Source organism: Pipistrellus kuhlii, unplaced genomic scaffold (genome assembly GCF_014108245.1).
Source record: "Pipistrellus kuhlii isolate mPipKuh1 unplaced genomic scaffold, mPipKuh1.p scaffold_m20_p_9, whole genome shotgun sequence".
Lineage (NCBI taxonomy): Eukaryota > Metazoa > Chordata > Mammalia > Chiroptera > Vespertilionidae > Pipistrellus > Pipistrellus kuhlii.
The window spans coordinates 59,421,110-59,433,679 of record NW_023425595.1 but is presented as its reverse complement, the minus strand read 5'-3'; the positions used below and the strand labels follow the sequence as shown (position 1 = coordinate 59,433,679).

Below are 12,570 nucleotides of genomic sequence, written 5' to 3'. Positions count from 1 at the left end.
ATGTGTGTTTGTCACATCAGGCCAGGAAATCTATGCCACATTGTGAAAAGTGGCCTTTTAGAGAAGAGCTTCTGTGGAAACACTGAAGTCCTGTCAGCTAGCTAGCTTGCCTTCCAAGGCTTATCTGGATGAGCTGTGTTTCCAGTTTTGTGTACTGACATAAGTATTTCATTACTCACTGTGGATTAAGTTGAATTGCCAATTCCCCACCCATTGTATCAAAACAAAAGCAACTTAAAAGAAGAAGGAACTGAACAGAGCGTAGACTGTGAAACCACAGAATCTTAAATGTCATTGAGGTTTCAATCTATGTCCTTTCCTGCTTTGTGAAAGCAGGGATTTGGCAGGTGAGATCTTACTTCTTCAACATTTCAAATGAAACTAAAAGAGTCAGTCAAATGAGGGCTGCTCAAATCTTAAAGGGTGAAAGTTGCTATTCAGCCATCGAATAATTTTACTACTCTTTGAACATTTTTGTTTACAATATAATTGAACAGGAAGAGCTTGGAAACAGCTCTCCCTGGACTTACATGCCAATATAAACCCTGCACCCAGAAAGCATGCTAGACACAATTGTGTTGACTCTTAGAGAAGTTTGCCTTTCACAATAATGCCAATTACATCATGGGAACATGTCAAATGCACAAGCCCCACCTCAAATACAAAACTTTAATACAAGACAATGACCATATATTGGCTTATTTGGTTAGGACAAGCAATGAAAATGAATCTGCTCCTAAGAAATATTTAGAATAACTGTGAGTTAAGAGGGCAAATCTGTCTGTCAAACAGGTTTTCCAAGTTGGTGGCCTTGAACCCTTGGGGATATTGGATGCAAGGCTTTAAAATTTCATATTTTCACTTCAATGATAATCAAAGCAATAATATAAACACTATAGGGATAATATCTAAAAATATTAAACAGGTCAATTTTGGTTTTCCTTATTAATCATGTTCCTCAATAACCTGCTATCATTCATGCTAAACTAGAAGGTGCCTCAGGAAAAAAAGATACAAACTAGAAAGAAAATCCATTAAATGGGAAAGATGTGGTAAACTTATTACTCCAAGACTAGGAGGGGAAGCAGAAACCCTGTGGAATGGAAAAGAGATGGAGAGAATGAGCCAAGAGGTCAAAAACCAATATCTTCCTTCTCTTTGATTTTCCAATCCTCTCTCCTCGGTTTTTTCTTCTTCATTCAAATGGCTTCTTCCTAGAGTAAATCCTTTAGTAGTTCTTTTAGGAAGAATTGTCAGTGGTAAATTTTCTCAGATATGTCTTTTTTAATTTTTAATTGATTTTATTTAAATTATTTATTGTTGAAAGTAATACATATGTCTCCTTTTTCTCTCATTGACCTCTCCCCATCCACTCCCACCCCCAGCTCATGCCCTCTCCCCTGTCAGATAGTCTTATAACACATTTATTTTGCCTTATTTTACCATTTCAGTTGAATGATCATTTAGTTAGAAATAGAATTCTAAGCTGATAGTTTTGAAATTTCTATTCCATTGACTCTGAACTTGATAAGTCCTGTTTAAGTCCATTGTTGTTTTAACTAATGTTTTCTATTAGTAAAAGCTAGAGGCCTAGTGCACAAATTCATGCACTGGTGGGTCCCTCAGCCTGGCCTGCAGGATTGGGCCAAAACTGGCTCTCCAACATCCCCTGAGGGTTCTGGATTGTGACAGAGCGCAGGCCAGGTCAAGGGGCCCCATCAGTGCATGATTGGGGCCAGAGTGAGATGCGGGAGGTTGGCTAGCTGGTGAGGGACCACATGTCTGACCTGTCTTGCCCAGTCCTGATTGGCCAGACCCCAGCAGCAAGCTAACCTACTGGTCAGAGCGTCTGCCCCCCTGGTGGTTAGTGCATGTCATAGTGAGTGGTTGAGTGGCCTTAGCATATCATTAACATATTACGCCTTGATTGGTTGAGCGGCTGACCAGGTGACCAGACATTTAGCATATTAGGCTTTTATTATATAAGATGTAAAAAAAATCTTGTTGTTTTAATATTTTCTTTTTATGTTAGGTGTAATATAATCATTTATCCTGAACATTCGTGTCTTTCATTAATTCAAGAAAATTCTTAATTATTATCTTTTGAAATATTGTCTTTCTTGCACTCTCCATTTGCTCCTTTGTAAACTATTGATAGACACTGGACATCTCCCTTCTTTCTTCCATGTCTCTTAAACTCTCTTTCATTTTTTCCATTTCCTAAATAAACTCTTTGATATTCACATTCAGTGTATGTTCTCTTAGTTCTATATTTCAGGTCATGAATTTTCTATTTAGGAAATTAAGTTTTTAAGTTATAATTATATTTTAAAGATTTTCTTTCATGAAGTTCTATTTTTTAAGCCTACCTTTTATAATATCTCATTTTTCTATGCTTGCTATTCTTTCTTATGTCTTAAGTTATTTTTATAAGATATGTATTTTTTTTTATAGTGCTATAAGTGGATGTTTTAGGGAGGAATGTTTGGAGAATGTATAAATCTATTGTTTATTAAATCCAATAACTTTCACAGATGGCAAATTATTTCCTCTTTTGTTTTGTAATTTTCAGAATGTGGGTTTATCTCCAGTGGGTATTTTTTTCTATACAGATAGAAATAGCTTCTTTGTATATTTGATTTTTGCTTTTGCCAAGCTGCTGAGTGATACCATCAACAGGGACAAACTTTTTCATTCACTTTTTTAAAATTCTCACCTGAGGATATTTTCCCATTGATTTTTATAGAGTGGGAGAGGGAAAGATAGAAACATCGATGTGAAAGAAACACATAGATTGGTTGCCTCCTGCATGAGCCCCAACCAGGGCCTGGGCCAGGGAGGAGCCTGCAACCTTAACTGGATCTGAACCCGGGACACTTCAGTCCCCAGGCTGAGCTATCCAAACCAGCTAGGGCTACATTCATTTTTTTTGATGTGGGGTAGGGTGGGGTTGCAGGACAAGGTTTTCTGGACCATGAAGATGTTTCAAATCTTACATGAAATAAATTCAGTATTTTCAGATTCCAAGTTCATACCTGAAGTAATGTTGGGGCTTTGATTTCTTAGGCATTGACAAGTTTCCTTTGAGTCTCCCTGGGACAGTGGAAAGAGTTTTTTTAGTCCTTTCAGAGGTATATCTCTTTCAGTATCCCCAAATAGGTTTAAAATCCATGTTCCTAAATATTAGAGTTAATTTCTAAGTCTGAAAATTACCTCTGCCCACCCTGGTGTCTACATGGTGAGCTGTGTGTTCAAAGTAGTACTCGTGTTTAATTCTTTTACCAAAGTTAAAAGCTTTTTTTTTTTTTTTAAGTGATAATTCAAAATTAAGGGTCATTTCATAGAAAACAAGACTTTGGCCTTAGCTGGTTTGGCTCAGTGGATAGAGTGTCGGCTGGCAGACCAAAGGGTCCCAGGTTCAATTCTGATTAAGGGCACATGCCTTGGTTGCTGGCTTCTCCCCAGCCCGAGCCCTGGTCAGGGCACATGCAAAAAGCAACCAATCGATGTATTTCTCTTACATCGATATTTCTCTCTGTGTTTGCCTCTCTTTTCCACTCTGTAAAAAAAAAAAAAAAAAAAAAAATCAGTGGAAAAATTTCAAGGTGACTCAGCTTTTTATATCCACAAACAGGGTGGGCATCCCCTAGCTAACAAGGATTAGTAAACAGGCAAAGCTTCCACCTCTTTCTGGACCACTGAGCTATCCATGGACTAGACCTTAGTCATCTTCCTTCCCTTTCCTTCTTTCCTCTTTCTTCCATCTCCCTTTGTCCTCAGACATGAAGCACCATTAACAAACAATGCTGCCAGAGAGTCTAGATGGAGGACATGGGCAAGGAGAGGAAGAGCTTATTTTCATTCTCATGTAATGGTTTCAGTGGAATGTATCTGTTAACACCCTGAACCTTGCCCATGAAAGAGAACACTGAGGATCAAGAAAATGTGTGTGTGTGTGTGTGTGTGTGTGTGTGTGTGTGTGTGTGATATATGGGAGAATTCCATCTTTGTACATAGACACTTGTATTGTAATACACTGGATCCTAGAGTTCAAAAATCCAAAATAGCTCTTGGAAATCTCCTCATGGTCCTTATTCTTACCTTACACATTTATTTCAATGTTAAAGGAAAGACAGCCTTGGGGACTATCTTATGATTTCCTATTCCAAAATGGGAGGCTATTTTGGTTTAGGTTAGTCTTCATGTTATTTTAAGAGGACTGACATTGAAGCAATTGGCATGGCTTGTTATAAAGCTCCAATCCTGTCCATTTTACCCAGCTGTATTCTCACATTTTCTACTCCTCTGCTAGGTTGAAAATTCTTAAAGGCCAGGGACACGATAATTAGCATTATACTGTGCAGTTCATGGAATATTTAAGGGGTAGAATGGAATCATGTTTTCCCTAATTCACTCTCCTGCCTTCATCCAGGGCCCTGGAATGTGAGCACCCTACTCAAGTGTCATGGGGATGGTGCACACAGCAAAAGGGAAACGAGCTCTCAGGAGAAACCAGGAGGTCTCTTTCCTTACACAAGGCAAGGTGATGATTCATATAATCCCAATGAGGCAACCATCAGACAAAAGGATTTCAAGTCGAACAGCAATTATGAGTCATAAGAGTCATGCTCTAAGTTTGAGTATCCAGGTTTGTTTTGCTCCTCAGTTACATAAATAATGGGCAGCACACCTTACATACAGACAAAAACAAAAGGCCTAGATCACTTGATTTTTTAAAAAATTTAAACACTCTTTATGTACAAATATGCTTTAGTTTTATGTTTATGGAGGAAATAAAGTGAATCATATACATTTTCTTCAATTTCATAAGTCTTTCATTTGCATTCCTAGGAGTTATATTTATTTCCCTCAAATACTCACTCAAATATCACATCCTAAATTATTGTGAATAGGTATTTGAAGTGAGGACTGGAGAATACAGTTTTTCCCATAAGAAAGCCTAACTGTTGCTCTTATAAGAACATGAAATCTGTTATCTCTCTTTTTAAAAAATATATTTTTATTGATTTCAGAGAGGAAGGGAGAGAGATAGAAACATCAATGATGACAATCATTGATTGGCCACCTCCTACACACCCTGTAATGAAGATCTAGCTGGCAACCTGGGCATGTGCCCTTGATCGGAATCGAACCTGGGACCTTTTAGTCTGCAGGCCGATGCTCTATCTACTGAGCCAAACTGGCTAGGGCTCTGGTATCTCTTAAACAATATAACTGACAAGGCATCATCACAATATTAATAGAGATGCTTAGTAGCAAAAAGGGGACACAAGCTTAGGACCCCATTAATAAGTCATTGTGATAAATAAAGTTTTGCTACTTTCTCTACCAGTCAACGTCCTTAGCAATTTTGACTTCCCTCAAAGTGTCTCCCACATAATGGTGTCCAATATACAATTGACAAATGATTCGTGAATAAATGAATGCATTTCTCCACTTTGACATGCTGAGCTTATGGTAGGTCCTTCATATATACTTCTTGATCTGCTTTGTCACTATTGTCAACACTTCTGTCAGAGCTGCTGCTCCTCGTGGCACCTGTTGATTATGGCAGTTGCCAAATAAACAACATTTGTATACACATTCCTACAGATAGGACCCAGAAATAGAGTACTGTGTTGTACCCTGGTCATGTGACTCAGATTTTCCTGCTTTGTAGTGATCTATGTAGACTAAGAACAGAGCATGAAACACAATTCCTTTTCCCATCATTGGTGGCTGTAATGTTTTTTTTTGTGGGTTTTTTTTTTTTTTTTTTTTTTTTTTACCAGTTTTACTTCAGTCATCAGAGCCTGATTGATACGCTTTATAAATGGAAACTTAAAAATCATAACTCATCAGCACCATTAGGTATATGTGTTTTAAGTTGCCTTATGGGGACAATAGTAATTCATTTGGTATGTCTTGATCAGCATTAGCACTATAATAAAATTTGACGACTGTTGCTTTTTTTAAAAAAATATATGTTTTTTATTAATTTCAGAGAGAAAGGGAGAAGGAGAGAGAAAGAAGTATTGATAATGAGAAAGAATTGGCTGCCTCCTACACACCCCCTCTGGGGATTGAGCCGGCAACACAGGAATGTGCCCTGACTGGGAATCGAACCATGATCTCCTGGTTCATAAGTTGATGCTCAATCACTGAGCCATGCCAGCCAGGCTACAGATACTTTTTAAATTTTACTAAATATATAGTTAAAGTCTATATATGATCTGTTTAATCTTATTGTTACTTGTTTAAACTTTTTTGAAAAAGTATTTTTCAATCTGGAATTATAAAGGCTTTTAAGGTTTATTCTGATAATAATATGTACAAGAATTAATAGCCTAACTTTAAAAATACTAGTTCAGAAATTCACACTACTTGTAAACTTCTTTTATTAAAAAAATTTTTTTTTCATTGATTTCAGAGTGGACGGGAGAGGGGGAGAGAGAGAGATAGAAATATCAATGATTAGAGAGAATCATTGATTAGCTGCCTCCTACAGGCCCCTACTGAGGATTGAGCTGACAATGCCAGGCATGTGCCCTAACTGGGAATTGAACCACAGTGACCTCCTGGTTCATAGATCAATGCTCAACCACGAGCCACACCCACATGCTACTTCAAATGATAACTAAATAACTAATTATGTTCCTGGGATGTTCATAAAAATGAGGGTTTGTGCCCTGGCCCGTCTGCTCAGTAGTTAGAATGCTGGCCTGTGGACCAAAGCGTTGCAGGTTCCATTTCTGATACCTTGGTGGTATGCTCACCCAGGAGGCAACCACTAATCAATGTGTCTCTCTCACATTGACGTTTCTCTCTCTCCCTCTCTCTCCCCCCCCCCTTTCTCTTCCTCCCTCCCTTAAAAAAAAAAAAAAAAAAAAAAAAAAACAGTGAAAGGTGGAATAATAATTTCACAGTATACTCATATCAAATCATCATGTAGTACAACTTAAAATAATACTTTATATGTCAATTATATTTCAGTAAAACTGGGGAAAATGTTGAGGCCCCTGACTGCTTCTTCTCTCCCAGCCCCTGCCTCTCACAGACCATGTACCTTTTGGTGCAGACAAAAAACAAGCAGCAGTTGGACAGGAAGTGAATGGCACTGAAACAGATTTCCAGCATCAAGTGGTTGGGGGTCGGCAGAAAGTTCTTGAACATGACAGTGCTGGACTGAATTACAAAATAAAATTTGTTATCTACTTAAACCACCAAAGGCAAATGCTTGTACTATATTGGCTGTCTGTGTTTTTTTTGTGTGTGTGTTTTTTTTAATAGCAAAATCTGGTGATCGTTAGGATCCCTCAGCAAGTGGCCTTGTTGTCATTGTTCCAGGTAGCAGCCCTCATGGCTGAAATATTAAAAGAGAAGGTGAGTCCGGCCAGGGTGTCTCAATGGTTGAGCATTGACCTGTGAACCAGAAGGTCATGGTTCAATTCCCAGTCAGGGCACATGCCTGGTTGTGGGCTCAATCCCCAGTGAGGAGCGTGCAGGAGGTATCTGATCAATGATTCTCTCTTACCATTGATGTATCTCTCTCTCTCTCTCTCTCTCTCTCTCTCTCTCTCTTTCTCTCTCTCTTTCTCTCTCTCTCTCTCGGTGTGTGTGTGTGTGTGTGTGTGTGTGTGTGTGTGTGTGTGTGTCTCTTTCTCCCCCTTCCTCTCTGAAATCAATAAAAATATATAGTTTTTAAAAAGAAAGGAGAAGGTAAGAGCTGGGACTTTGGCACTGGTGCTGAGTGTTATGAGGATGCCACTGGAGATCCTTGGGCCACTAGGGGCAGGATGTACTCATATGTACAGTAACAAAGGAGCTTCCCAACTCATAAATGCCCATTTCCCAGTGGGCCCCCAAAGGATGTCTATTTTTGGCCACTCTGTGGGAAGCCACGGAGCTCTGAGTTTTGCTTTAAAGAATTTTGGAAAGTATAAATCTATATCAGCATTTGCTCCCATTTGCAATTCAGTACTTTGTCCTTAGGGCAAAACAAAACAAAACAAAACAAAACAAAAAACAAACAAACAAACAACAAAAAAACCCACCAAAACCTTTAATGGATGGATATTTTGGAACTGATCAAAGTAAATGGAAGGCTTATGATGCTGCCCATCTTGTAAAGTCTGATCCAGGCTCTCAGCTGGACACACTAACTGATCAAGGAAAGGATGACCAGTTTCTTTCCGATGGACAATTACTACCTGACAACTCCTAGCTGCCTGTACAGAAAAGAAAACCCCTGTGTTTTTATTTATTTACTAGAAGCCCGATGCACAAAGATTCATGCTAGAATGGGCTTTACTTTCCCTGGCTGCCAGTACCGCCTTTCCACTCCAGCCCAGCCACTTTCCGCTCAAGCCCTGCCTTTCTCATCCTGCTCAGAGGCCGTTGGGGAGGTGGGGGGGAGAGCAGCAGAACTCCTGCGTCATCGCCATGGTGATAATGCAAGCATCCCACCCCCATCACTCAGCCCCTGTGTATGCAAATTGACTGCCATCTTTGTTTGGTTGATTTGCATATAACTCCTGATTGGCTGGTGGCATAGAGGAGGTACAGTCAATTTACATGTTTGTCTATTATTAGATAAGATTTTCAAATCTTGGTGATTGAAAGTATTATATATGTCCCCTCCCCTCCCCCAGTCACCCCTTCTAGCCCACCCATTCCCTTCAATTATTATTTTTAGATTGCAAGAAGTTACTAATCATAGCCACTACTTCATTTGCAACCTTTATCACTAATCATGCAAAATAGCTACATGCCTGAAAAAAACCTTAGATAAGGGAGTCTCTTCAGGATTATAAAAATTTTAATGAAGAGAATTGTAGAGGAAACTATTTCAAAACATTGTGTTTCATAATGCTAAAAATGCTTCGTCCTATGTAGTTGAATAACTTTCCAAATAAATATATGAAACCTGAAAAAAAAAACAAAAAAAAAACCAGGGGGAGAATCCAAGATGGCTGCTTGGGTAGGCAACTAGCCGCAGCCGCACACAACAATTTCAACAAAATACAACTAAAATATAAAATGGACATTACCCAGAACTACAGGAAAGTCGACTGACTGGAAATTCTACAACAAGAAGCAAGGAGAAAACCAGAAGGAAGCGCGGAGGAGCTGTAAAAGCCCAAGGTACAGAGACACGCGGCGCGCGCGGAGAGGACAGAGCCGGAGAGGAGGGAGGCCGAGTGCCTGGCTGGCGGTCCCAAGCGGGAAGGAGAGAAAAGCTCCGACTGTGCTGGGCCCAGCTCCAACTGCTCTGAACCCCAATTCTAGGCCAGACCCCGGGGACCCAGGCTCATCCATAGGGAGCCGGGCTGTAAGGAAGGACTCGGGGGAAGTGGCGAAAGGAGGTCCCGGAGGCGGAGGTGCGCACACTGCGCTCAGAAAAGGGCCGGCCGGCTGTGCCGTGGGATTGCCCTGACGGGAAGGAGACAGGGGCTCCAGACTGCTTTGAATGCCACCTCCAATCCCACTACCAACCGAACTGAACCCCAATACCGGACTCATTGGGGGAGAGCATAGACAGTTTGGCAGCAGGCGAAAATCTAGGGCACTTTTCTCTCAGAGGAGCTCGCAACAAGTACTGAAGGACCCTGAGTCTCAGGAGTCGCATAGGGCGGGGCTGACGGAAGCCAAGGCTGTAGGCTCCACCCTGAAACCCCGCCCCATCAGGAAAGCTGCCTGCGAAAATGCCTAAACCAAATAGATCACAAACGAAAGAAATGGAGGACAAAAAGCGACTGGATATAGAGTTCAAAACCACACTTATAAGGTTGTTCAAGAATCTCCTAGAAAAGGCCGATAAAATAAACAAGACCTATGAGGATATGAAAAGGGATCAACCAGAAATAATAAGGGATCAACAAGAAATAAAGAATACATTGTCTGAAATAAAAAATATTTTATGGAGTCCTAAAAACAGAATGGAAGATCGCAAGAATCAAGTCAAAGATTTGGAACATAAAGAGCCAGAAGACACTCCTCCGCAGACACAAGAAGGCCAGAGAATCCAGAAAGTTGAAGATAATGTAAGAAACCTCTGGGACAACTTCAAGCGAACCAACATCAGAATTATGGGGGTCCCAGAAGATGAGAGAGAGCAAGATATCGAAAACATACTGAAAGAAATAGTGACAGAAAACTTTCCTCACCTGGTGAAAGAATTAGACTTACAAGTCCAGGAAGCGCACAGAACTCCAAACAAAAGGAATCCAAAGAGGACCACACCAAGACAAATCATAATTAAGATTCCAAGAGCAAAAGACAAAGAGAGATTATTAAAAGAAGCAAGAGCAAAGAAGGTAGTTACCTATAAAGGAGCACCTATACGATTGTCAGCTGATTTCTCAACAGAAACCATGCAGGCCAGACGGGAATGGCAAGAAATATTCAAGGTGATGAATAGCAAGAACCTACAGCCAAAGATAATCTATCCAGCAAAGCTATCACTCAGATTCGAAGGTCAGATAAAGAGCTTCACTAATAAAAAAAAAGCTAAAGGAGTTCATCACCACCAAACCAGAATTATATGAATTGCTGAAGGGGGTTCTTTCAGAAGAGAAAGTAAATAAAGATAAAAATTATGAACAACAAATATGTAACTATCAACAAGTGAATCCAAAAACCAAGGAAACTAAAAAAAAAAAATCTGAGGAACAATATTAACTGTTGAATATAATAGAATCAGAGGTATGGAAAGGGAGTGAACTGTTTATTCTTGGGGAAAGGGGAGAGGGGGATGTGGGAAGAGACTGAACATAAACTGTGCACCTATGGATGAGGACAATGGGGGGTGGGGAAAGGGCAGAGGGTGGGGTGAGAATGGGGGGAAAGGAACATTTGTAATAATATGAACAATAAAAATTTATTTAAAAACAAAACAAAACAAACAAACAAAAAAACACAACCTGGGAAATGGATGAAGGTGGAATGATTGACTGACCAACCGTATTTCTCTGTCAATGCCAGAGAATGACAGTCTTGAAGGACTTGGAATTTCTGACCATGTCCCTTTAAGGGCTCATTGTCCTGGGCATCTCTAACGCATCTAATTGGAGCTCAGGGAGAAATCATGCCATTGCCAATGGAAGCAAGGTTGTTGAGGAATCTGAAGCAACATTAATACATATGTACCAGCTAAGGAGTTAGTAACTGGGTTAACTGTATGTTTGACTGAGGTTACTGGAGAAGTAACATTTCTATTTAATACCAAACACTCTAATATAAAGGAATTATATGTAAGAAATAGATGTGCATTGTTTAAATCTTCTCCAGACAAATGTAACTTTAGTTCAATAGTACCTAATAATAAAATGTTATGTGTTTTATTGCTTTTTGTATATTAGAAAGAGATAACTACACTCATAGTCAAAGAACACGGTGCCAGCTTTGACAAGCTCTAGTAAAAATGGAAACAAAATGTCAGGTGTTACTTCTCCAATGTCAAAAGTCATTAATAAATTTATCCAGCTCATGTATCATATTGCAAAAGAACTTAGAACAGAAAAAGAAGTAAATGTTCTGGTTCCAGAGACACGGAATGTTAGTGAAAACAAACGAACAAGTCTATGATTTTTAAGAAAGACTCAGCCACCCTGTCCAGGTAGCTCAGTTGGTTAGAGTGCCATCCCAAATTGCCAAGGTTGTGGATTTGATACCCCATCTCAGCATATACAAGAATCAACCAATGAATGCCTGGATAAGTGAAACTACAAATCAATATTTCTCTCTCTCCCTTTCTCTCTCTCTCTAAAATCAATCAATCTATAATAATAAAAAGGTAATGTGCTAATTAGATCAGACATCATTCTGTATGTTCTTCCTGATGAAGCCAGGGAGGGAGGGAAGCAAGCCCAGGCCCTGGGTGCCCGTGGGGGACAGAAGGAGGGAAGCCAGGGTCCCAACAGCCCAGATCCCGGGTGTTGGAGGGAAGCCAGTGCCAGCAGCTGGAGAAAGGAAGGCCTTCTCTTGCACAGATTTTCATGCATCGGGCCTCTAATAAGTATATAATTAAAGGAAAGAATCTTCCCCCACAAGGAGCAAAAGACTCAGTAAAGGAGCAATACAGTGAGTGCAGTAGGGAATAAGAAAAAGTTTTGGAGACCATTAGGGCCTGCAGACTGAAGGGTCCCAGGTTTGATTCCTGTCAAGGGCATGTATTATACCTTAGCTGCGGGCACATCCCCAGTGGGGGGTATGCAGGAGGCAGCTGGTCGATGTTTTTCTCTCATCAATGTTTCTAACTCTATTTTTTTTAAAAAGAAAAAGAAAATAAAAATAAATAAATAAACAAACAAAGATGAAATGCCTCCACTATTGTTTCTAGGATTTTTTCCCAAGTTGTGCCTTGATGCTGCCACTTTCATGACCCCAAAGTAACAACCCAGTTTGCTCACAAGTAAACAATGACAACAGCTGTCATCATGCTGTCTTTCTGACAGTAGCTATGAGACATCACACTCCATCTTATGTATCCTAAGATGCTAAGTGTGAATAAAGGAGCATCTTAGAGTTGTGGGATTTGGGTAATACTTATCTTCATAGAACTACAGTGAG

At 39.9% G+C, this 12,570-nt stretch overlaps 1 pseudogene; it reads left to right on the top strand.

Annotated features, from left to right (window-relative positions):
- The first annotated feature begins 7,111 nt into the window (after window positions 1-7,111).
- LOC118713787 lies at window positions 7,112-11,840 on the top strand (annotated as a pseudogene).
- The last annotated feature ends 730 nt before the right edge of the window (window positions 11,841-12,570 follow it).